This window comes from Stomoxys calcitrans, chromosome 1, assembly GCF_963082655.1.
Source record: "Stomoxys calcitrans chromosome 1, idStoCalc2.1, whole genome shotgun sequence".
NCBI classification, from domain to species: Eukaryota; Metazoa; Arthropoda; class Insecta; order Diptera; family Muscidae; genus Stomoxys; species Stomoxys calcitrans.
This window is the reverse complement of record NC_081552.1, coordinates 26,556,130-26,583,654: the sequence shown is the minus strand read 5'-3', so window position 1 is coordinate 26,583,654 and position 27,525 is coordinate 26,556,130. Positions and strand designations below refer to the sequence as shown.

Here is a 27,525-nt window from a genome sequence, read left to right as displayed (position 1 = left end):
TCAGACGAATATTTCGAGTAGTTACAAACAGAATGACGAAATTAGTATACCCCCCATCTTATGGTGGAAGGTATAAAAAACGCAACGTTATGTCGGCGTAGAAAATAAACTACCTTAGAAACTATAACAAACCAAACATTCTGCATGAGTATATCGAAAACCCTTTATAATCAAATGTCACCGTCGACACGTTCCTGGGGTCTAGCATAAAAAAAATCCAAATTATTTTGAGAATTTTTCGATTTGGAAAAAGTGGGTCAGAACGAGATATATTGATGGTGCTTTCCGTATATGTCTCAAAATTCTCCGTTCTCTCGTCTTTTGGACTCATCTCATCGCGTCTTAGTACCCTCACAATCTGGGCGACAAAGAGTCGGGTGACGCCAATATTTGCGGTGACTATCCTTAGTCGTGCGATCATCTCCAATACTCCCCTTGCTCTTGAGTTCGTCGTTCGGGAAAGGACCTTTGTATAGGATGTGGCGAAACAGGCCAGCTTATCCCTTATCTCAAAGAATAACCCCACACATGGTCTTAAGGATCGAAAAGAGGCCTGCAAGGGTTTACAGATCCCATTTCTCCACCATAGACAAACTTATGGTTAAACTGATTATTTTCGGCTAAAACCTTATTCTGTTCATCTCTTTTGTCTGAACAAAACTACGTTCCACTTTTGAACTCGACATTTAGGTTTTTAAATTCGCATGTCCTCCAACCTCAAAGCAAAGAACAAAAATCCTCAAAAAAACGAGAAATATAACCAGAACTAGAATAAACGAATTGTAAAATTTATTGTTGTACATGATAACCCAAATCGAAAGTTCCTTGCAAAGAGAACTACACACAACCAAAAAACCTCTAAACCTTTTAAAATTTAAACAAGTGCACAAAACCAATGGTAGCTATGAGGTTCGTTCAGACAACCCTGCACAGCCACAACAACGACAAGCAGACAGACAGATAAACATTGGCAACTCAATGGCCTTTTTTGTATGAATTTACCCCACCCCTAAAAAGAAAACACTAAATTTTTTCTTTTGCATTTTCTCTCTCTTTTTGTCTATGCATAATAATAAATAAAAGCTAAGGCGGCCATGCTTTTGGGGTTTATTTATCAAAGGTCAGTGTGCAATACACAAAATCCTATCCCTAGTTTCCTACAATATGTTGTTGTTGCTGCCGTTGCACAGTGGCGCGGTTTGAGTTTTTTCGTTGCAAAAATCATATCTTTTGAACCGGCTAAGATATTTGAATGATTTAAACGGCATATGATAGATAAGTGATCAGCCTATAACATGAATGTTTGAAAAAAGGGTGCAACGCCTTTTAGGTGCTTAGTTATGGCTTATCGAAATTTTTAGAAAAATGTTAAATAAGTGGAGTAAATTTGTATACCCTACACCACCACTGTGGTATAAGGTATTGTGACTTAATGCATTTGTTTGCAACGCTTAAAAGGAGAAGAGCTAGACCCATTGATAAGTATACCGATCGGCTTAGAATCACTTCCTGATTCGATTTAGCTATGTTCGTCTGTCTGTCTGCCCCTCTGTCTGCCCATGTATTCTTGTGATCAGGTCGCTTTAATTGTCCGATTGTTATGAAGTTTGGCACAAGTCTCTTTTTTGGCCCGAGGACGAACGCTATTGATTTTGAACAAAATCGGTTCAGATTAAGATATAGCTGCCATATATAACTTTCATCCGATATGAAATTTTATGGCTGTAGCAGCCACAACTTTGGTGCAATATGTACAAAATTTTGCACGAAGTGTTTTCTTTAAAGTCCCAATACGAGTGCAAATTTCATTAAAAATCGGTTGAGATTTGGATATAGCACCCGTATATGTCTTTCATCCGATATGGAGTTTTAAGGCTATGCAGCCACAATTTTTTGGTCCGATCTTTACAAGATTTAACATGGGGTGTTTTATTCCATGTCCTCATATGTGTGCAAAATTACGTCAAAATCGTTCTAGATTTAGATAAAGCTCCCATCCGAGATGGCCTTTACAGGTTGTAGAAGCCACAATTTTGGTCCGATCTTATACAATTTGCAGAGGTGCTTTATTTGACGTCTTCATATGTGTGCAAAATTTCACAAAAATCTGTTCAGATTTAAATATGCCTCCCAAATAAATTTTGGTCCGATCTGGACAATTTTGGTCCGATCTTTACAAAATTTTACATAGGGTGTTATTCAACGTTCTCACATGTGTGCAAAATTTCGTCAAAATAGGTCGACCAAAATTTTCGTCCGATTTTGCAATTGCTCCAAATTTAATTAAAATCGGTCCTGATATAGATATAGCTTCCATATATAACTTTTATCCGATTTGGACTTGTAAGGCATTAAAAGCCACAATTTAGGCATCATTTCTTCAATATTTGGCGTGAGATGTTCTATTTGCCGTCCCAGTATGTGTGCAAAATTTAATCAATTTTGGCACAAGTTTACACATAACTCCCATATAATCTTTTATCCGATATGGCCTAAAGATGTGGAAAGCCAAATTGTTTGTCCTATCGCAAGAAAATCTATCAAAGTTCTATTTGACATTTCAATGCAAATTTGCATGAATATTCTACAAAGGATCTGGAGCAAACTTCTCACATATCAGTGTGCATCACGCCGATTCAATTTTAAGCTCAATGATAAGGAACCTCCTTTTTATAGCCGAGTCCGAACGGCATGCCGCAGTGCGTCACCTCATGGCATAGTACCTCACAAATGTTGCCAGCATTAGGAGGGGAATCTAAATTAAATCCAAATTGGGCACCCAAAGAAAAGTGAGACTAGATTTCGAGATATATTCTATATATATATATATATATACAATAAAAGTACTACTTACACCAGGTGGTGTAGGTGTATATAGTGTATATGTATATAGTCGGCTCCGCCCGACTTTTGCCATTCCTTACTGTTTTTATACCCTCCACCATAAGATGGGGGGTATACTAATTTCGTCATTCTGTTTGTAACTACTCGAAATATTAGTCTGAGACCCCATAAAGTATATATATTCTTGATCGTCGCGACATTTTATGTCGATCTAGCCATGTCCGTCCGTCTGTCCGTCCGTCCGTCCGTCCGTCCGTCCGTCCGTCTGTCTGTAGAAAGCACGCTAACTTCCGAAGGAGTAAAGCTAGCCGCTTGAAATTTTGCACAAATACTTCTTATTAGTGTAGGTCGGTTGGTATTGTAAATGGGCCATATCGGTCCATGTTTTGATATAGCTGCCATATAAACCGATCTTGGGTCTTGACTTCTTGAACCTCTAGAGTGCGCAATTCTTATCCGATTGGAATGAAATTTTGCACGACGTGTTTTGATATGATATCCAACAACTGTGCCAAGTATGGTTTAAATCGGTCCATAACCTGATATAGCTGCCATATAAACCGATCTTGGGTCTTGACTTCTTGAGCCTCTAGAGGGCGCAATTCTTATCCAATTTGAATGAATTTTGGCGCGTAGTATTTTGTTGCGATATCCAACAACTGTGCCAAATATGGTTCAAATCGGTTCATAACCTGATATAGCTGTCATATAAACCGATCTGGGGTCTTGAATTCTTGAGCCTCTACAGTGCGCAATTCTTATCCGATTGGAATGATTATTATTATTTATTATCCGATTTTGCACGACGTGTTTCGTTATTATATCCAACAACTGTGCCAAGTATGGTTCAAATCGGTTCATAACCAGATATAGCTGCCGTATAAACCGATCTGGGATCTTGACTTCTTGAGCCTCTAGAGGTCGCAATTATTCTCCGATTTGCCTGAAATTTTGTACGACGAATTCTCTCATGACCACTAACATACCTGTTTATTATGGTCTGAATCAGTCTATAGCCCGATACAGCTCCCATATAAATCGATCACTCTATTTTACTTCTTGAGCCCATAAAGAGCGTAATTCTTATTCGAATTGGCTGACATTTTGCACAGGTCTCCAACATAAATATAATTTAATTGTGGTCCAAACCGGACCGTATCTTAATATCGCTCTAATAGCAGAGCAAATCTTTTCTTATATCCTTTTTTTGCCTAAGAAGAGATGCCGGGAAAAGAACTCGACAAATGCGATCCATGGTGGAGGGTATATAAGATTCGGCCTGGCCTTGTCCATAAGGAGGTTAAGTTAGAAGATGTGCTATATCGGACTATTTCTTCATATAGACCGGTCCACCAATTTAGAGTCTTAGGCCCATAAAAGCCACATTTATTATCCGATTTTATTGAAATTTGGGAGAGTGAGTTGTTTTAGGTTCTTCGACATCCTTTTTCAATTTGGCCTAGATCAGTCCAGATTTGGATATAGCTGCCATATAGACAGATCCGCCGATTTAGGGTCTTAGGTCCATAAAAGCCAAATTTATTATTCGATTTTGCTGAAATTTAACACAGTGAAATGTGTTAGGCCAGTCGATATCCTTCATCGATTTGGCCCCGATCGGTTCAAATTTGGATATATCTGCCATATAAACCGATCTCTCGATTTAAGGTCTTGGGCCCATAAAACGTCCAATTATTGTTCTACTTTGCCAAAATTTGGGACAGTGAGTTGCGTTAGGCCATTCGACATTCTTCTTCAATTTGGCTCAGATCGGTCCTGATTTGGATATAGCTACCATATAGACCGATCTTTTCATAAAGGCGCATTTATTGTCCGATGTCACCGAAATTTGGGATAGTGAGTTAGGCCCCTCGACATCTTTCTGCAATTTGGCCCAGATCGGTCCAGATTGGGATATAGCTGCTATATAGACCGATCTCTCGATTTAAGGTCTTGGACCCGTACAAGGCTCATTTATTGTCCGATCTTGCCGAAAATTGGGATAGTGTGTTTTGTTATGCCTTCGACATCTTTTATTAATTTGGTCCAGTTCGGTTCAGATTTGGACATAGCTGCAATATAGACCGATCTCTAGATTAAAGGTCTTGGGCCCATAAAAGGCGCATTTATTGTCCGATATCGCCGAATTTTGGGACAATGAGTTGTAGTTGGGCAATCGGAACATTGGACAAAATATGGATTCAGTTACAATTCGAACAAGAAAATAAAGATTGAGTAGAAATGTTAACCGAATTCATATATAGGTTGTTTCGGGTCCAATAATATTCAACATGTAATTACCAACTTTATTCAACCGGGGCGACTTTTGGAAATACATAATCATGATAAAAACGTGCTTGGTTATATACCCTCCACCACGGATCGCATTTGTCAGGTTTTTTGCCCGATATGACTTTAACAAAGGATACACGGCAAAGGATAGTGGATTAAAATTGCCATACTATTGGAATTATATCGGGTTATTGACCGATTCAGTCTATGCTTAAGTTCGATTTTGAACATCATAGTAGAAGTAATTTTGCAAAATTTCAGCCAAATCGGATAAGAATTCGACCCTATAGGAGCCCAAGATGTAAAATCGGGAGAAGGTCATAGGAGCAGTAGTTGTAAAGATGTTTTTAGGCAAATCGGATAAGAATTGCACCCTCTACAGGCTCAAGTATTATATTGGAGAGATCAGATTACATAGGAGCTATATAAGTTTAAGAGCTGATTCAGATCATTTTTGGCTTTGGTGCTGGGAATTAAAACAGAGCACTTCATGCAAACTTTTAATCAAATCGGATAATAATTGCTTACTCAATAGGCTGAAGAAATTAAGATCCGCGATTGGTTTATATGATCAAGTTATGAACCGATTTAAAACCATACTTGGCACAGTTGTTGTAAGTTATAACATCTAATAAAAATGTTCAGTCAAATCGGAACGAATTGCGCCCTTTAGAGGTCCAAGAACTTTAGATCCAAAATCGGTTTATATGGTAACTATATCAAAACATGGGCCGAACTCCCGATTTGACTTTTTGAGCCTTTGAAGCCACAGTTTTTTGTCCGATTTGGCTGAAATTTGCATGTAGTGTTCTTTATGACTTTCAATGAATGTTCAAGGTACGGTCCAAGTCAATAACCTGCTATAGCTCCAATTTAAACCGGTCTCTCGTTTATCCTTGTTCGGTTCCTAGAAGCTTTTTTTTTGCTGGTTTGTTTGGTATGTAGAATAAAATGTAGCCCTTCATCTCAATTAAGTTAGTATTTTTAGCAGAATCGAAAGTAATGGCTTCCCAAGATTCGGACCGGCCGAACTTAGCACGCCTTTACTTGTTTTATATAATGAGGCATTCGCAATCGTTTTATCAAAGCGTAACATTATTTCTGCCTATTATACCCACCACCAACGGATGGGGGTATATTCATTTTGTCATTCCGTTTGCAACACATCGAAATATCCATTTCCGACCCTATAAAGTATATATATTCTTGATCAGCGTAAAAATATAAGACGATCTAGACATGTCCGTCCGTCTGTCTGTTGAAATCACGCTACAGTCTTCAAAAATAGAGATATTGAGCTGAAATTTTGCAGAGCTTCTTTTTTTGTCCATAAGCAGGTTAAGTTCGAAGATGGGCTACATCGGACTATATCTTGATATAGCCCCCAAATAGACCGATCCGCCGATTTAGGGTCTTAGGCCAATAAAGGCCACATTTATTATCCGATTTTGCTGAAATTTGAGGCAGTGAGTTGTGTTAGGGCCTTCGACATCCTCCATCAATTTGGCCCAGATCGGTTTAGATTTGGATATAGCTGCCATATAGACCGATCGTCCGATTTAGGGTCATAGGCCCATAAAAGCTACATTTATTACCCGATTTTGCTGAAATTTGGGACAGTGAGTTTTCTTAGGCCCTTCGACGTGCTCCGTCAATACCGCTCAGATCGGTTCAGATTTTGATATAGCTGCCATATAGACCGATCCTCCAATTTAGGGTCTTAGGCCCATAAAAGCCACATTTATTATCGGAATTTGCTGAAATTCAGGACAGTGAGTTGTGTTCGGCCCTTCGACATCCTCCATCAATTTGGCCCAGATCGGTTTAAATTTGGATATAACTGCCATATAGACCGATCCTCCGATTTAGGGTCTTAGGCCCATAAAAGCCACATTTATTATCAGAATTTGCTGAAATTCGGGACAGTGAGTTGTGTTAGGCCCTTCGACATCCTCCGTCAATTTGGCCCAGATCGGTTTAGATTTGGATATAGCTGCTATATAGACCGATCCTCCGATTTAGGGTCATAGGCCCATAAAAGCTACACTTATTACCCGATTTTGCTGAAATTTGGTGAGTGAGTTGTCTTAGGCCATTCGACGTGCTCCGTCAATACGGCTAAGATCGGTTCAGATTTTGATATAACGGCCATATAGACCAATCCACCGATTTAAGGTTTTGGGCCCATAAAAGCTACATTTATTATCCGATTTTGTTGAAATTTGGGACAGTGAGTTGTGTTAGGCCCTTCGACATCGTCCGTCAATATGGCTCAGAACGGTTCAGATTTGGATATAACTGCCATATAGACCGATTCTCCAATTTAGGGTCTTAGGCCCATAAAAGCCGCATTTATTATCCGATTTTGAGAAAATTTGGGACAGTGAGTTGTCTTAGGCCCTTTGACATCCTCCGTCAGATCGGTCCAGTTTTGGATATAGCTGCCATATAGACCGTTCTCTCGGTTTTAGGTTTTGGGGCCATAAAAAGCGCATTTATTGTCCGATGTTGTTGAAACTTGGGACAAAGAGTAAAGTTAAGCCCCTCCACATTTTGCTGCAATTTGGTCTAGATCGGTCCAGATTTGGATATAGCTGCCATATAGACCGATCCACCGATTTAAGGTTTTGGGCCCATAAAAGCTACATTTATCATCCGATTTTGTTGAAATTTGGGACAGTGAGTTGTGTTAGGCCCTTCGACATCGTCCGTCAATATGGCTCAGAACGGTTCAGATTTGGGTATAACTGCCATATAGACCGATTCTCCAATTTAGGGTCTTAGGCCCATAAAAGCCGCATTTATTACCCGATTTTGAGAAATTTTGGGACAGTGAGTTGTGTTAGGCCCTTCGACATCGTCCGTCAATATGGCTCAGATCGATTCAGATTTGGATATAGCTGCCATATAGACCGATTTTCCAATTTAGGGTCTTAGGCCCATAAAAGCCACATTTATTATCCGATGTTGAGAAAATTTGGGACAGTGAGTTGTATAAGGCCCTTCAACATCCTCCGTCAATTTGGCACAGATCGGTCCAGATTTGGATATAGCTGCCATATAGACCGATTCTCCAATTTAGGGTCTTAGGCCCATAAAAGCCACATTTATTATCCGATTTTGAGAAAATTTGGGACAGTGAGTTGTATTAGGCCCTTCAACATCCTCCGCCAATTTGGCTCAGATCGGTCCAGATTTGGATATAGCTGCCATATAGACCGTTCTCTCGGTTTTAGGTTTTGGGGCCATAAAAAGCGCATTTATTGTCCGATGTTGTTGAAATTTGGGACATAGAGTTAAGTTAAGCTCTTCCACATTTTTCTGCAATTTGGGCTAGATCGATCAAGATTTGCATATAGCTGCCATATAAACCGATCTCTCGATTTAAAGTCTTGGCCCAATAAAAGGCGCATTTTTAATCCGATTGCACTGAAATTTGACACACTGACTTATGTTATGCTTTTCGGCATCCGTGTGGTATAAAGTTCAGATCGGTTTATTTTTAGATGTAACTACTAAAAAGACCAATATTTTGTTAAATACAATTGAACAATAACTTTTACTTATTAGTATCTGGTCCAAATCGGAACATAGGTGCTATGGGGCATAAGGTATGAATTTTGCACCGGATTTTGAGGAAAGGTGGTTCACATATATATCCGAGGTGGTGGGTATCCAAAGTTCGGCCCGACCGAACTTAACGCCTTTTTACTTGTTTTTCATAGAATTTTGATCACTTTTCGTAGTTTTGCCTCAAAACTATTGCAACAACTTTATTACCACTTTTCTATATCCGGGTTTCACGACTTTTATTTCATTTTATAACAAACCAGTCATATAATTTTGAACAAGGCGATTCAAAGAACATACGAGAAAACAATCAATGACATCAAAAATATTATGTTTATAATAGGCTTATATTTGTAATATTACTTCTTACATACTAAATACTCTTAGAAAATCACTTAATTTGGATGTTGATATGCCAACGATATTGACTTGTGAAAATATGAGGTTGTACACTCCTTCGCTTTGCTTGTGGCACATTACCAACTTTACCTATGGGCCTTAGTAAGATCCCTATATGTTGTATAAGTTTTTGACCATTTAAATAAATGTGGATAATAATAAAGTTTATAACTCTCTTTTTTTAAGCAAACAAGTAAACTCTTGAAGATTTTTTTCTTCCGTGCGATGATAATGTTATTTCAGAATTTTTCGAGATGAGCCTAATGATCGAAGATTTTTTGCAAACTTTATTGAAAACTTTTGATTTATTCAACAAGAAATTGTGCCTCACTAATATATGTATATGTATTTCAAGACAAAAACATGACAATATGGTATAAAACTAAATAAATGCACCATACGCAAGGGCCCAAGCAAGCAGTTTGACATTCTCATAGCAAAGGAAATACGAAAATGAAGAGCAACAACACGGCAGTGAACACGAATACCAATATATCGTTGCCAGAAACCATCCACACATACAAACTTTCATACAACAAATCCTTGGAAAGTCTACACTCGCGCACACACACACACACACACACACACTCAAAGACTGGAAGTGCCAAAATAACTCTACACTACCATCGGTATTCCAACGACTATTTGAGCAAATGCGGCACATGCGCTGCAAACAAATACTGGTTTTACTAAATTGAAAGAAAATAGTGGGAGTTCCTGTTGTGTGTGGCCATGCCAAAAGGATATGCTAGTTGCATAGCTAATATGAATTCAGTCTATGATAACGAAACGTTAAGGACGGTAGACGAAACCGCATCAAAAATTTATGAATTTTGAATTCACACACACACACATTATAGTGGGCAGCTGTGTTGTGCTGTGCTTAGAAAAAGAGAGAGTTGTGAGATATCCTTTAAGGTGTTATGAAATTAAAGCCAATTTTTGCGAAAATACAAAATACAAATTGAAGTGTACAAGAATAAGCAAAAATTTTAAAAATTCAAATAAGAAATCAAACAACAAAAGGAATATTAAAAAAAAATACAAATCTAACATTGATTGATTAACGCATCTAAAAAAGTAACAACAAAACATAAGGAATACAAGAAAGCAAGCCAGCAAAAAAATCACAAAAATATAACGCTATAATGGGGTAAAAGGTGTTGTTGTCATGTTCGTTTGTTAACGCCTAATGGTATGATTTAAATGGCAAGTTCACTAAACGATTTCCGTTGCCTTTGCCTTCTCCACTGAGATACAACAAAACGGCCATAAAATTTCGAAACGCAGGTGTTAAAATAGGCGTGCGACTTCAATGTGTGTGCGCTAGTGTATGCGTGTACGCGTAAGCATGCAATAGAATGTGTGACGGTGATTGTGTTGTTTTCGTAGTTGTTTAGGTTCCCAAACGAAGATAAACGGCATGTTAGCGTGAGTGACGGTATGTCGGTGAATATGTGACAACATTTTTCCCAACGAGCTGTCTGTCAAAGCATTTGGCCTACACAACTTTTCGCCCTCCCTCCATACACTGGCAACCAGCCTTAAGGCAGGCAACGAAAGCCAAGCAAACCCAACCAACATTTACATTTGTAAATGTCTACGGCTCTTGAAGAGTAGAACACCAGCAAAGAGGGTTAGTTGTGAGGAAATATTATCATTGCTTTTATATGCAGACACGCTGTAATAAATTAATTTGCACTTTTTTTTCGTTGCTCACAGTGCGGTGTTGTGTTGAATGACAGTGCCGGGTAAGAGTGTGAATACCCCAAAAAGTATGCTGTAAACAAATCAAATATTATCTTTATACCTTAACTCAAATAAACGAAAGGCACAGGCATGAGCATAAGGCGCATTAGCAATAAAAATAATTTTTATTAAAGTTCAAATGAATTTATGGCGCAAAAAAAATAAAAGCCTCCTATTCAAGGCTAATTGAGAGTAGAAGAAGAAGAAAAAAAGGAAAAAGTAAACATCTGAAACAACAAAAATAATGAACAAGGCATACACTTCAGTTAAGAATTGTAGGAATTTGTGTGAAGGTTTTGTGTAGCCTGTTTAAAAGAAGGAAGTGAATAAATGAATACTCTCCAAGGCCATTAAAACACAAGAATGGCAGTGCTTGTGTTTCCTTTCTACATTGATGATGAACATTCGTTAGCCTTATCATTGCCATTGACGGAAATGTAAATTTGATTTGTTTTCCCTTCGGTATCATTAAACAACAACAGCATTATCATTAACCTAGACATTATGTGTTAACGCTGAAACTCATTCGTGGAAATTTTTTTACATCAAAAGGTGAGTTTGCAAAAAAAAAAAAAAATGAAAAACTCGCAAACAAAATGTGTTTCAAATTGAAAAAAAGGGCAACTAATTTTGTATTTTCTGCCCAAGTTGTATATCAGTTTTATTAACTGTGAGACTAAACGTGAATGGCATTTTTTATTTTAACGTTTCACAAGGCCTTCCCTAGGCATTACCACCACTTAGGGACCTATGTGAGGTTTAACAGAACAACAAAACAAAAACCAAAAAAATAAAAAAAAGGAAAAATACAAAACAAAGTTTTTGTTCATCTTTTCATTATGGTGTGTCGGCAGACCATAATGGGCTTTGCCAACAAATTAGCAAACCAGACGCAAAGGTCTGTTAAGTCAATGACCTTATGGACAAGCGAATACGAAGTAAACAAATATTTTTTTTTTTTGTGTAAAAAATCAAAGAAATAAAAATGGACAGAAAAAATTTTTTTAAAAAATTTTGTAAGGAAATTTTTTCAAGAATAAGAATAAATAGAACCTTTTTAGAAATTAATAAGGCAGAAAAAAATGTCACTGAAAAATGTTTTTTCTTAGGATTCTTTCTTAGAATTTGTGATCAAAAGATAACCCCTGTTGTTAAAATAAAACCAAGGAAGCCAAACAAAAGGTTTCTCAAGAAATTTTTTAAGTCATTAATAAATAAATATATATAATGAAATGGGAGTTGAACGGCACGCTCGCCTAAAGCAACTGTATTGGTTATATTTGTTGTACCAACCACCATAGGATGAGGGTATACTAGTGTAGTCATTCCGTTTGTTACACCTGTATATATATATATATATGTATATGTATATATATATATATATATACTAGATCTTCTCGACATTCTGAATCAATCTATCCATGTCCGCCCGTCTGTCGAAATCACGATAATGGTCAAATGCTTAAGGCTAGCTGCTTGAAATTTTGAACAGTTACTTGTTATTCATGTAGTTTGTTTAAGATTGAAAATGGACCATATCGGTTCAGATTTAGATATAGCCTCATGTAAACCGATACCCTAATTTGACTTCTTGAGCCCTTAAAATCCTCAATTTTCATCCCCTTTGGCTGAAATTTGGAACAAAGAATATAATTATGACTTCCAACATCCATTCCAGGTTTGATGCTAATCACAAATTTGCAAATTTTGCACAGATACTTCTTTTTGCGCCATATCGGGTCAGATTTGGAAATAACCCCAATATAAACCGATCCCCAGATTTGACTTCTTCAGCCCTTAGAAACTTAAATTGTCACCTGATTTTGGTCCAAAAACATATTTTATGACTTACAACATCCGTGCTAAGTTTAATCCGGAGCGGTCAATATGGTGATATAGGCCCTCCTAAGTACTGATATCCCGACATGACGTCTTGAGGCCAAAATACATTACAATATAAAAACATTTTTAGCGGATCCATGGTGGTGGATACCCAAGATTCGATCCGGCCGAACTTAGCACTCTTTTATTTGTTTGATAATTCACTTTTGTTAGGTGGACACAACGTCTTTTATACCCACCAAAATAAGATAGGGAGTATATTCATTTAGCTATTTCAATCAATCAATTTCCGACTTTAGAAAGTATATATATTTCAGATTCTGGTAAAATTCTAAGGCGATTTAACGATGTGCGTGTATCCGTCCGTCGCTTGTTATCACGCTACAGTCTTCAAAAAATGAGATAATGCGCTCAAATTTGGGACAGATACGTCTTTATGGTCAAGTTCTTGAACGGGCCAAATCGGACTGTATTTAGATATATCTGACATATAGACCGATCTGCCGATAAAGGGTCAGAAGCCCATAAGAGCTTTATTTATTACCCATTTTCGCTGAAATTTTAAACAGTGAGTATTTTCAGGCCTCCCAATATTTGACCTGAATATGGTTCAGATCACACTTTATTCAGATATAGCTGCCATATAGATCGATCTGCCGAAAAAACGTCTCAAGCCCATAAAAGCTTTATTTTTATCCGATTTCGCTGAAATTTGAAAAAAATAGTGGTTTTAGACCTTTCGACATCCGACCTAAATATGGTTCAGATCGGACTATACTTAATATTGATGTAGGTCATTCAGGATTGCAAATGGGCCATATATGTTCAGAATTGGATATAGCTTCCATATAAACCGATCTCCCGATTTGACTTCTTGAGTCTTTGGAAGCCACAATTGTTGTCCGATTTGGCTGAAATTTTGCACGTAATTTTCTATTATAACTTCCAACAATGGAGGCAAGTGCGCTCCAAATCGGTCTATAACCTGACATAGCTCCCATATAAACCGATCTCCTGATTTGACTTCCTTAGCCCCTGGAAGCCGCAAGTTTTGTCCAATTTTTTGTTTGTAACACCAGGAAGGAAGAGAGATAGACCCATTGATAGGTTAACCGATCGACTCAGAATCACTTTCTGATTCGATTTAACTAAAGGGTGATTTTTTTGAGGTTAGGATTTTCATGCATTAGTATTTGACAGATCACGTGGGATTTCAGACATGGTGTCAAAGAGAAAGATGCTCAGTATGCTTTGACATTTCATCATGAATAGACTTACTAACGAGCAACGCTTGCAAATCATTGAATTTTATTACCAAAATCAGTGTTCGGTTCGAAATGTGTTCATTCACCGTAACGTTGCGTCCAACAGCATCTTTGAAAAAATACGGTCCAATGATTCCACCAGCGTACAAACCACACCAAACAGTGCATTTTTCGGGATGCATTGGCAGTTCTTGAACGGCTTCTGGTTGCTCTTCACTCCAAATGCGGCAATTTTGCTTATTTACGTAGCCATTCAACCAGAAATGAGCCTCATCGCTGAACAAAATTTGTCAAAATTTGAACACATTTCGAACCGAACACTGATTTTGGTAATAAAATTCAATGATTTGCAAGCGTTGCTCGTTAGTAAGTCTATTCATGATGAAATGTCAAAGCATACTGAGCATCTTTCTCTTTGACACCATGTCTGAAATCCCACGTGATCTGTCAAATACTAATGCATGAAAATCCTAACCTCAAAAAAATCATCCTTTACGTCCGTCGGTCCATGTTAATTGTGTAGAAAGTACAGGTCGCAATTTTCATCCATCCAACAAAAACGCCCATTATGGGCATATTAGCCCATCACGGATATATGGGACTCGGTTTGTTTGTTCCGAAATGGACTGAAAACGGCGGAAACGATTTTCTCGAAATTTTCGCTTGTTGTTCTGGAAGGAAACAGGGGCTATATAATTTTTTGATATATTTAGAAAATCAAAAGTGGACCGATCGGGACAATGTTGGTATCACATGAAAGATATTGGAGAGTAGAATACGAATATGGTATTAAAATTTGAGTCTAAGTACCCATAGGGCCGCCCCAACTCCAAAACCCCCACAAACAGACATATTGGACGTTCAATATTGGGGTCAAATCTGGCATATAAAATCAGATCGAAATATAGGGGGTCACGCCAACCCTAAAAAACGCCATGATACTTGGCCGAACCGTTTTTCTTAAAATTGTCATAGATTGTGTACGTTTGTCTGTAAGAAAACATAGGCTATATAATTTTTAGACATCGGGTGGAGGCGGAACCTCCCCCTAACCCTAAAATCCCCACCCATATCCGAAAGTGGTCCGATAGGCACAGCAAGGGTATCAAATGAAAGGTATTGGAGATCAGAAAACGAATATGGTATTAAAATTTGGGTCCAAGTACCCAGAGGCCCCTACCCCAACACCAATACTCCTCTAAAACAGATACATTCGAAGTTCGTGTCAATATAAGACTCAAATGAAAAGTATTAGGCAGTGGATTACAAACATGGCATAAAACGTTAGGTCCAAGTAATGGGAGGTCGCCCACCCCCAAATACGCCCAAATGGGCATATTAGTCCATTAGGGACTCAAAAAAAAGGTATTAGGAAGTAGATTACGAATAAAACATGCAAATTTGCGTTTAAGTCTAGGTGGCGCTTTTTTAGGCAGTGGATTACAAACATGGCATAAAACGTTAGGTCCAAGTAATGGGAGGTCGCCCATCCCCAAATACGCCCAAATGGGCATATTAGTCCATTAGGGACTCAAAATAAAGGTATTAGGAAGTAGATTACGAATATAACATGCAAATTTCCGTTCAAGTCTAGGTGGCGCTTTTCCTCCTAAAGATACGTCAAATGGTTTATTTGACCCATAATGACCCATTATGGCAATATGGGACTCAAATGACAGCTATTTGAGAGTAGAAAACGAATTTGATATCCAATTTTGAAGCCCCCTAAACTGAACTTTATTTCCCTTGGGAATAAAGAACGAATTTAATATCCATATTTGAGTCGAAATGTCTAAGGTGCCATCCATTCCCTAATGAGAGCATTACCCTAAGGAAGAACATTACCACCAGGAACCGAGAAGGGGCTAATTCTCACACCTCAATGAGTACTTTCCGATGCAAGCTTAAACTCAATGATAAGGGAACTTTTTTATAGCCGAGTCCGACACCTCTTTGGGGAAAATTTTTTAAATGACCATGCATGGCATTGTACCTCACTAATGTCGCCAAAATTAAGAGAGGATAAACACCGTTTTGTCCGATGTTCTTGCCAGGATTCGAACGCGTTCAGCGTCATAGGCTTAATAAAATTTATTAAAATTAACTCTTTTTAATGATCAAAATAAAAAAGGAGACAAACCAACTACGCCCACATAAGTGCAAATCGGGCGATATATATATATATATATATATATATATATATATGGGAGCTATATCTAAATCTGAACCAATTTTGATGAAATCTAGCAAATATGTTAAGATCAGTAACGAAATAATTCGTGCCAAATTTTGTGCAGATCGGTTGAAAAATGTAGTTATTACAGCCATTAAAATGCAAATCGGGCGATAAATATATATGGGAGCTATATCTGAACCGATTTTTACAAAAATCAATAGAATCCGTCCTTGGGCCAAAAAAGAGGCATGTGGCTAATACAGGTCGTATTTGTTGTATTTGTTTTTGGCCCAAGGATGGACGCACAGATGGACAGACGGACATGGCTAAAGCGATCAAAAAATGATTCTGTACCCAAGTGGTGGTGTAGGGTATAAAGAGTTTGGCAATGTTGATTTGTTTGTTGTTCTTAGCACTAGTGATTTGTTTGTGTCGGAATAGTGGAAAGTACGGCTTTCTTCTCTCTTGTTGCACTAAGGAGAGTTGGAGGACTGATTGAGCCCTGTATCAAAACAAAAGCGTGCTCTACACCGTACTCAATAGTAGGGCACCTAAATCAATTTGACATAAGAGGTTATGAAGTTATGTGGCGTAACAGAAATCATGATACACTAGGCAGTCAAAGTATTTCAAATAACAACACACAATGTCTCTACTTTGTTCTTTTCTATGCTATTCTTTGAATAGGAAGCATCGAATATGATATCGAGCTGGAGGATATTAAAACAAGTAAAAAGACGTCAAGTTCGGCCGGGTCGAACTTTGGATACCCACCACCTCGGGTATATATATATACCACCTTGCATCAAAATCTGGTGAAAATTGCATATCTTATGTCCCATAGCAGTTATACGAAATGTGGTCCAATTTGGACCAAATACTAATAAGTACAAATCATTGTTCAATTGCATATAACAAAATATTGGTCTTTTTGGTAGCTATATCTAAAAACAAGTAAAAAGGCGTTAAGTTCGGCCGGGCCGAACTTTGGATACCCACCACCTCGGGTATATATGTAAACCAACTTTCATCAAAATTCGGTGAAATTTTATACCTTATGTACCATATCAGTTATATTAAAATATGTTCCGATTTGGACCAAATACTAATAAGTACACAAGCTATATCTAAAAAGCCTATCATAAGTCACTGTGTCAAATTTCAGTGAAATCGGATTATAAATGCGCCTTTTATGGGGCCAAGACTTTAAATCGAGATATCGGTCTACATGGCAGCTATATCCAAATCTGGACCGATCTAGGCAAAATTGAAGAAGGACGTCGAAGAGCCTAACCAAACCCACTGTCTCAAATTTCAGCGACATCGGACAATAAATGCGTCTTTTATGGCCCCAAAACCTAAAACCTAGATATCGGTCTATATGGCAGCTATATCCAAATCTGAACCGATCTGGGCGATATTGCAGAGGTATGTCAAGGGGCTTAACCTAACTCACTGTTCCAAATGTCGGCGACATCGGACAATAAATGATCATTTTATGGGCCCAAAACCATAAATCAAGAAATCGGTCTATATGGCAGCTATATCAAAATCTGAACAGATCTGAACCAAATTGACGAAGGATGTCGATGGGTCTAACACATTTCACTGTCCCAAATTTCAGCAAAATCGGACAATAAATGTGGCTTTTATGGGCATAACACCATAAATCGGAGGATCGGTCTACATGGCAGCTATATCCAAATCTGGGCCGATCGGAGCCAAATTAACGAAGGATGTCGATGGGCCTTACACAATTCACTGTCAAGAGTTTCATCAAAATCGGAAAATAAATGTGGCTTTTATGGGCCTAAGACCCTAAACCGGAGGATCGGTCTATATGGCAGCTATATCGAAATCTGGACCGATCTGGGCGAAATTAACGAAGGAAGTCGAAAGGCCTAACACAACTCACTGTCCCAAATTTCAGTGAAATTGCATAATAAATGTGGCTTTTATGGGCCTTAGACCCTAGATCGGAGGATCGGTCTATATGGCAGCTATATCCAAATCTGGACCGAACTGAGCCAAATTGACGAAGGATGTCGAAGGACCTAACACAACTTACTGCCCCAAATTTCAGGAAAATCGGATAATAAATATGGCTTTTATGGGCCTAAGACTCTAAATCGGCTGATCGGTCTATATGGGGGCTATATCAAGATATAGTCCGATATGGCCCATCTGCGAACTTAACCTGCTCATGGACAAAAAAATAATCAGTGCAAAGTTTCAGCTTAATATCTCTATTTTTAAAGACTGTAGCGTGATTTCAACAGACAGACGGACGGACATGTCTAGATCGTCTTAAATGTTTACGCTGATCAAGAATATATATACTTTATAGTATCGGAAATGGATATTTCGATGTGTTGCAAACGGAATGACAAAATGAATATACCCCAATCCTTTGGTGGTGGGTATAAAAAACACTAACAAATTATTTTTGTACAAATTTTGTCTTTAGAAAAAAATTATTTAAAATGTTATCTTCAGAAAAAATGTAAAAGAATTTTTGTCTAAAAAAAAATAATTTAGAGTTGGGTCCGTGATGAAGTTTAGTCAATTCATAAAAATTTTTTTTTTACTGAGAATTTCCTTACATTGCTCGGGCCTGAAGGCCCTCCAATGGCTACGTCCCTGGCTCCCATATAAACCAATCTGCCGATTTGGCTTCTTGAGCCCTTACAAGCCGCGACTTTTCTCCTATTTGGCTGAAATTGAACATATGGTGTTCTTTTAATACTTTCAACAACTGTGTCAAGTACGATTCAAATCGGTCTATAACCTGATATAGCTCCCATTTAAACCGGACTCCCGATATGACTTCTTGAGCCCTTACAAGCCATGATGTTGTCCAATTTGGCTGAAGTTGATAATGTAGTGTTCCGATAAAACTTTCAACAACTGTGCTGAGTATGGTCCGAATCGGTCTATAACCTGCTATAGCTCCCATGTAAACCGGTCTCTCGGTCATCCTTGTTCGGTTCCTAGAAGCTTTAATTTCTACTGATTTTACAGAAGTTTGATATGTAGAATATATTGGGTTGCCTAAAAAGTAATTGCGTATTTTTTAAAAGAAAGTAAATGCATTTTTAATAAGACTTAGAATGAACTTTAATCAAATATATAATTGCCATTTTGTTCGATAACCTTTTGCCATCTTCCTGGCAAATTTAGTATTCCACGCTCATAGAACTTCTGGCCTTTATCCGCAAAAAACTGAACCAAGTGCCATTTTATAGCCTCATCATTGCCGAATGTTTTACCATTTAAGGAGTTCTGCAAAGATCGAAATAAATGGTAGTCTGATGGTGAAAGGTCGGGGCTATATAGTGGATGCATCAAAAGTTCCCAACCAAGCTCACTCAGTTTTTGGCGAGTGACCATAGATGTGTGCGGTCTAGCGTTGTCCTGGTGGAATATGACACCTTTACGATTGACCAATTCTGGTCGCTTCTCCTTGATGGCTGTATTCAATTTGTCCAATTGTTGACAGTAAACATCCGAATTAATCGTTTGGTTCCTTGGAAGCAGCTCACAATATACCACACCCTTCCAATCCCACCAAACAGACAGCATAACCTTCTTTTGGTGGATATCAGCCTCTGAAGTGGTTTGAGCTGGTTCACCATGCTTGGACCATGATCGTTTTCGACTAACGTTGTTGTAAACAATCCATTGTTCATCTCCAGTTACGATTCGTTTTAAAAACGGATCGAATTCATTGCGTTTAAGGTGCATATCACAAGCGTTGATTCGGTTTGTTAAATGAATTTCTTTCAATACATGTGGTACCCATATTAAAATTGACGCCAAAAAAAAACAAATGTAAACAAAATTTCGGGCACTTTTTTTCTAAAGCAAGCTTAAAGTAACAGCTGATAACTGACAGAAGAAAGAATGCAATAACAGAGTCACAAGCCGTTGAAAAAATTTGTCAACGCCGTCTATATATCACTACTATTGGGTTGCCCAAAAAGTAAATGCGGATTTTTGAAAAGAAAGTAAATGCATTTTTAATAAAACTTAGAATGAACTTTAATCAAATATATTTTTGTACACTTTTTTTCTAAAGCAAGCTAAAAGTAACAGCTGATAACTGACAGAAGAAAGAATGCAATTACAGAGTCACAAGCTGTGAAAAAATTTGTCAACGCCGACTATATGAAAAATCCGCAATTACTTTTTGGGCAACCCAATATATTACCGACAATTACTTTTTGGGTAACTCATAATTATGCCCTTCAACTAAATTTAGTTTGTATAAACTTTTAGCAGAATACATGGTGGTGGGTTCTCAAGATTCGTCCCGGTCGAACTTAACTCGCTTTTACTTTCTCTCTCTCTCTCTCTTTCTATCGTTGTTCAATTTTTCTGTCCTTCTTAGACAGCTAAACAACCAAAAATGTTAATAAATATTTCTCAAGTTGGGCAAGAGGTTCTATCATAGTATCATCATCATCATCATAGATTACGTGAGATATTTACCTATTAAATTTATATAGTAATGGGACATTTCATGATAAAACATCTAATGGAAGACATGTGTTCCAAATTTAACGAAATGACAAACCAGTTAGGAAATGATGAAGTCAGGCGGAGCCGACTATAAAATACCCTATACCTTCCTTGCAATTAATAATTAGGGCAATGAATATGGATGTGAGCTATATCCAAATCTGATCCGACTTTGATGGAATTTCGCAAAAAATTTGCACATCGGTAACAAAGCAAAAATTGCAAATTTTGCCCATGGACATTCCACTAAGGAACAGGGGCAAACTTCTCACATATCAATGAGAGCAGTCCAATTCAATTTTAAGCTCAATGATAAGGGGCCTCCTTTTTATAGTCGAGTCCGAACGGCGTGTCGAGTCCGAAATGTTGCCAGCATTAGGGGGGAAAAAACACCGCTGAAATTTTTTTTCTGATGGTTTCGGCAGGATTCGAACCCAGTCGTTCAGCGTCATAGGCGGTCATGCTAACCTCAGCGCTACGGTGGCCTCGGTAACAAAGCGATTCATTCTAAATCTTGTGCAGATCGGTTGAATATTTAAGTTAGATTATGTTAGGTTAGGTTGAAAAGAGTGTGAGTTGTCCGGTGCGGTCATTGGACCTTACCTTTTCGAAAATAATTTTGAATCGACAGTTACGGTGAATGGTTTACGAGAGGTAATTAATAATTTTTTATTGTCAGAGTTGGAAAGGTATTGATCTGGACTATGCTTACTTTCAACAAGACGGCGCTACTTGCCACAAAAGCAACGAAACCATTGCATTTTCACGGGAAAAGTATCCGGGCTGTGTTACCTCTGGAAGAGGGAATCTCGGAATGTCTACCGAGAACTTGTTGTTTAACACTTTGTAACGTTTTCCTCTGGGACTCGTGAAAAATAAGGTGTACGCCAACAATCGAGTGTCGATTTGTGAGTTTAGCGATGACATTGAGCAGCCAATTTGCGATTCGGTTATGGACAATTTCATGAAAAGGCCTGTAAGCGTGGTTGTGATGGCCACGGCTGATGTTCTTTTTCATTATTAACATTCATTGCAGGACATAAGAGAAAACCACGTGCAGAATTTAAGTCAAAGTCAAGAAATTGGGAGATCTTACACTCCAAAACTGTTCGTGACCTTACCGTCCTGGTTGTTGTTGCCCTTATGGCCACCATTTTGCTGTCCGTTATGATGTTCACACTCAACGTCCTAGCGTTTGTACCATTTGTTCTTAATCAGAGAAAAATATTGCCGGTATATCAGCCTCTGGAGGGAGCCATTAATATTCAAATTGGCTGAAATTGAGCATAAAGTGTTCTGTTGTCACTTCCAACAACTGTGCCGGGTACGGTCCACATTAGTCTATAGCCTGAATAAATTGATCTCCCGATTTGACTTCTTGAGACCCCGCAGTCCGCATGTTTTGTTTGATTTGGCTAAAATTTTGTTCGATTTGGCTAAAAACATGTAGTGTTCTATTACGGCTTCCAAAAGCTGTACCAAGTACGGTTGAAAACGGTCAATAACCTAATATAGGTCCCATAAAAACCGATCTCGCGGTTTCAAGTCTGGATACTCTGGAACCCAAATTTTTGGCAAACATTTTTCGTGGTGTTACTACTGGGTATACTAATTTCGTCATTCTGTTTGTAACTACTCGATACTTCTTATTAGTGTAGGTTGGTTGGTATTGTAAATGGGCCATATCGGTCCATGTTTTGATATAACTGCCATATAAACCGATCTTGGGTCTTGACTTCTTGAGCCTCTAGATTGCTCAATTCTTATCCGATTTGAATGAAATTTTGCACGACGTGTTTTGTTTTGATATCCAACAACTGTGACAAGTATGGTTCAAACCGGTCCATAACCTGATATAGCTGTCATATAAACCGATCTTGGGTCTTGACTTCTTGAGCCTCTAGAGTGCTCAATTCTTATCCGATTTGAATGAAATTTTGCACGACGTGTTTTGTTATGATATCCAACAACTGTGCCAAATATGGTTCAAATCGGTTTATAACCTAATATAGCTGTCATATAAACAGATCTTGGGTCTTGACTTCTTTAGCCTCTAGAGGTCGCAATTATTATCCGATTTGGCTGAAATTTAGCATGACGTATTTTATTCTTACTTTCAACAACTGTGTAGGTTCAATTCGGTTCATAACCTGATATAGCTGCCATATAAACCGATCTGGGATCTTTACTTCTTGAGCCTCTAGAGGTCGCAATTATTATCCGATTTGCCTGAAATTTTGTACGACGGATCCTCTCATGACCATCAACATACGTGTTTATTATGGTCTGAATCGGTGTATAGCCCGATACAGCTCCCATATAAATCGATCTCTCTATTTTACTTCTTGAGCCCCCAAAGGGCGCAATTCTTATTCGAATTGGCTGACATTTTACACAGGTCTCCAACATATAAATTAATTGTGGTCCAAACCGGACCATATCTTGATATCACTCTAATAGCAGAGCAAATTTTTTCTTATATCCTTTTTGCCTGGATTTTGCCAAGTTGAAATCAATCAGAATCGTTGCTTGGTTTCCAACATCTCCAAGTAAACCAATGATGATCACGTACATGCAGTTTATCGTAATTTACTTAACTATCCATCCGTTCGTAAAACCGTTCGTCTGGTTATCTATCTGTTTCACCTTCCATCTGTCAAAACCAATTGAGTTAAAACAAGTAAAAGTTCGGCCGGGCCGAACTTTGGACACCCACCACGTCGGGTATATATGTAAACCACCTTTCATCAAAATTGCATACCTTATGTCCCATGGCAGTTATATCGAAATATGTTCCCATTTGGACCAAATACTAATAAGTACAGTAGCTATATCTAAATATAAACCGATCTGAACCATATACGATACGAATGTCGAAAAGCCTAACATAAGTCACTGTATCAAATTTCAGGGAAATCGGACAATCAATGCGCCTTTTATGGACCCAAATCTTTAAATCGAAAAATCGGTCTATATGGAAGCTATATCCAAATCTGAACCGATCTGAGCCAAATTGGAGAAGGATATCAAGTAGCCTAACACAACTCACTGTCCCAAATTTCAGCAAAATCGGATAATAAATGTGGCACTTATGAGTCTAAGACCTTAAGTCGGAGGATCGGTCTATATGGCAGCTATATCCAAATCTACACCGATCTGGGCCAAATTGACGAAGGATGTCGAAGGGCATCACCCAACTCACTGTGCCAAATTTCAGCAAAAGCGAATAATAAATGTGGCTTTTATGGGCCTAAGACCCTAAACCGGAGGATCGGTCTATATGGCAAATATAACCAAACTTGGACCGGACTGTGCCGAATTAATGAAGGATGTCGAAGGGCCAAACACAACTCACTGTCCCAAATTTCAGCAAAATGGGATCAGATAATAAATATGACTTTTATGGGCCTAAGACCCTCAATCGGCGGATCGGTCTATATGGGGGCTATATCAAGATATAGTCCGATATAGCCCATCTTCGAACTTAACCTGCTTATGGACAAAAAAAAGAATCTGTGCAAAATTTCAGCTCAATATCTCTATTTTTGAAGACTGTAGCGTGATTTCAACAGACAGACGGACGGGCATGTCTAGATCGTCTTAGATTTTTAAGCTGATCAAGAATATATATACTTTATAGGGTCGGAAATGGATATTTCGATGTGTTGCAAACGTAGAGACAAAATGAATATACCCCCATCCTTCGGTGGTGGGTATAAAAACTATTGTCTTGAAATTTTGCACATGAACTTCCTATTACTCTTAGTTGTTCAAACAGCCACTGTATACACTGAACTTTTGATTTCATTTCCAAACCCCGTACAAGATTTAGTTTTAGCTCGAATGGGCTAAAGTCTAGTACGTGTGGGTATTTAAATACTAACTCGTTATCCCATAATATTGTATTTTCTGTGTATTCTTTTATTTATTTAGGAATATCTCATATACAAAACCCATACTATGGTTTGGGATGTTGTATGTGTTTCGAGTCTATGGGTATAGCTTAGCATTTCATCATGTTGAAGTTCAAGTGCTAAGTTTGAATGGGTCTCCTAGCTGGCCTTATGACAACGAATCGACCCAATTCTGCCTTAGACTCATTGTCAATGACACCTGAAATAGGACAAGGAAAATTCTCAGTCCGACCAAATATTTTTTTCCCCAATGCAAAGGCCATGAAATTACCTTTTGAATTTCATTAGTGGGAAATTTCCGAGTGAGGGCTCATTTCAATTTTGGCTCCCAAGGCTGCTAAAGTGCTGCGTTGTTCTGTGCTGTGAGTGCTTAGGCTGAAAGGTAATTTATTGTCACTCAGGCCAAATTCCTTTTGAAGGCACTTTAACATCATCATTTTCCCCAGATAGGCGGCTTTAATGTATTCACATTTACGTAAGAATTTACAAGTCTTTAGAAGCTGCCGTGGTCCTGCAGACCTCCAGTCTAACAGCTACTGGCTGGTTGTTTTGGAGATGTCCTTTTTATAGACTGGTTAGTCTCCTACACAGATATGTCATTGACAAATATACAAAGCCTTTGTTGTTGGGGATGCTGCTGCTCGTCTTTTTGTTGTTTCTGCGTCTTGTTCTTTTACTTGATGTCCTTGGCATGCTTTGGAATCATTCCATCACCATCATCATTGTTGTTCCCAGTTTGAAGATGATGGTGATGAAGTATCTGCTTCATGTGATTTGGGTGAATCCATTTTTTCACTTCATTTTTAATAGCCAAGAAATGTATCTTCGGGGAGCTATGGCACACGTAACTCTTTCTCAGTTTTTTGTTGCGTTTGTTTATTTTTTATTTTGAAAAATTCTTTCAATAAGAAACAAGTAAAAATGTGCTAAGCTCGGCAGTGCCGAACTATGGATACCCACCACCAGAGATAAATTAACCATCCTCTTTAAAACAACTCCACAACCATATCAAAAGTAATATGCCAATGGCGGCTGGACTGGATCATATTTGATTCAGATCCCGAGAACTCTTAAAAAAAATGATTTTTTGGTTATTATCTTTTTGGCAACACTGGTTTAAAAAGCTAGTGTTTTCATGTCAAACATCTTCATTTTGAAAATGTTTGAGCAAGAGCTACCAATGCATCCATAAAAAGTCACAGTTTCGTGAGGTTTATAGGCTGGTGGCATCATTGGACCGTACTTCTTCAAAGATGATGCAAATCATAACGTGAATGGTGACCACTATTGTGAGATGATATCCAAAATTTTATACCCACCACCGAAGGATGGGGGTATATTAATTTTGTCATTCCGTTTGCAACACATCGAAATATCCATTTCCGACCCTATAAAGTATATATATTCTTGATCAGCGTAAAAATCTATGACGATCTAGACATGTCCGTCCCTCTGTCCGTCTATCCGTCTATCCGTCTGTCTGTTGAAATCACGCTACAGTCTTCAAAAATTGAGATATTGAGCTGAAACTTTGCACAGATTCTTTTTTTGTCCATAAGCAGGTTAAGTTCGAAGATGGGCAAAATCGGACTATATCTAGATATAGCCCCCATATAGACCGATCCGCCGATTTAGGGTCTTAGGCCCATAAAAGCCACATTTATTATCCGATTTTGCTGAAATTTGGGACAGTGAGTTGTCTTAGGTCCTTCGACATCCTTCGTCAAGTTGGCTCAGATCGGTCCAGTTTTGAATATAGCTGCCATATAGACCGATCCTCCGATTTAGGGTCTTAGACCCATAAAAGCCACATTCATTATCCGATTTTACTGAAATTTGGGGCAGTGAGTTATGTTAGGCCCTTCGACTTCCTTCGTCAATGTGGCTCAGATCGGTCCAGATTTGGATATAGCTGCCATATAGACCGATACTCCGATTTAGGGTCTAAGGCCTACAAAAGCCACATTTTTTATCCGATTTTGCTGAAATTTGGGACAGTGAGTTGTCTTACTCCCTTCGACTTCTTTCGTTAAATTCGCCCAGATCGGTTTAGATTTGGATATAGCTGCCATATAGATTGATCCTCTGATTTATGATGTAAGGCCCATAAAAGCCACATTCATTATCCGATTTTACTGAAATTTGGGACAGTGAGTTGTGTTAGGCCCTTTGACGTATTTCTTCAATGTGGCCCAGATCGATTCAGATTTGGATAAAGCTGCCATATAGACCGATTTCTTGATTTATGGTTTTGGGCTCATAAAATGCTCATTCATTGTCCGATGTCGCCGAAATTTGGAACAGTGAGTTAAGTTAAACCCGTTGATATACTTCTGCAATATCGCACAGATCGGTCCAGATTTGGATATAGCTGCCATATAGACCGATATCTAAGTTTTAGGTTTTGGGGCCATTAAAGACGTATTTATTGTCCGATGTCGCTGAAATTTGAGACAGTGAGTTTGGTTAGGCTCTTCGACGTCCTTCTTCAATTTTGCCCAGATCGGTCCAGATTTGAATATAGCTGCCATATAGACCGAACTCACGATTTAAGGTTTAGGGCCCATAAAAGAGGAATTTATTGTCCGAATTCGCCGAAATTTTGGACAGTGCTTTGTATTAGGCTCTTCGACATGTTAATGCAAGTTGGCCCAAATCGGTCCAGATTTCGGTATAGCTGCTATGTAGACCGATATATCAATTTAAAGTCTTGGCCCCATAAAAGGCGCATTTATAATCCGATTTCACTGAAATTTGACACAGTGACTTATGTTCGACATCCGTGTCGTATATAGTTCAGATCGACATGAGGTATATGAGTATAAGGTATGAAATTTTCACCGAATTTTGATGAAAGGTGGTTTACATATATACCCGAGGTGGTGGGTATCCAAAGATCGGCCCGGCCGAACTTAACGCCTTTTTACTTGTTTTTGTTTAAACTTCTCTATAG

At 38.3% G+C, this 27,525-nt stretch overlaps 1 protein-coding gene across 2 annotated transcripts in view; it reads left to right on the top strand.

The window, feature by feature from the left end:
* The first annotated feature begins 9,896 nt into the window (after positions 1-9,896).
* The window catches only part of LOC106094994 (cysteine-rich motor neuron 1 protein), a 410,024-nt gene continuing 392,395 nt past the window's right edge, over positions 9,897-27,525 (top strand). For both annotated transcript variants that reach the window (XM_059369755.1, XM_059369751.1), the window contains exon 1: positions 9,897-11,406. The gene's annotated coding sequence lies outside the window, so the exon portion shown is untranslated. The remainder of the gene's footprint in view (positions 11,407-27,525) is intronic.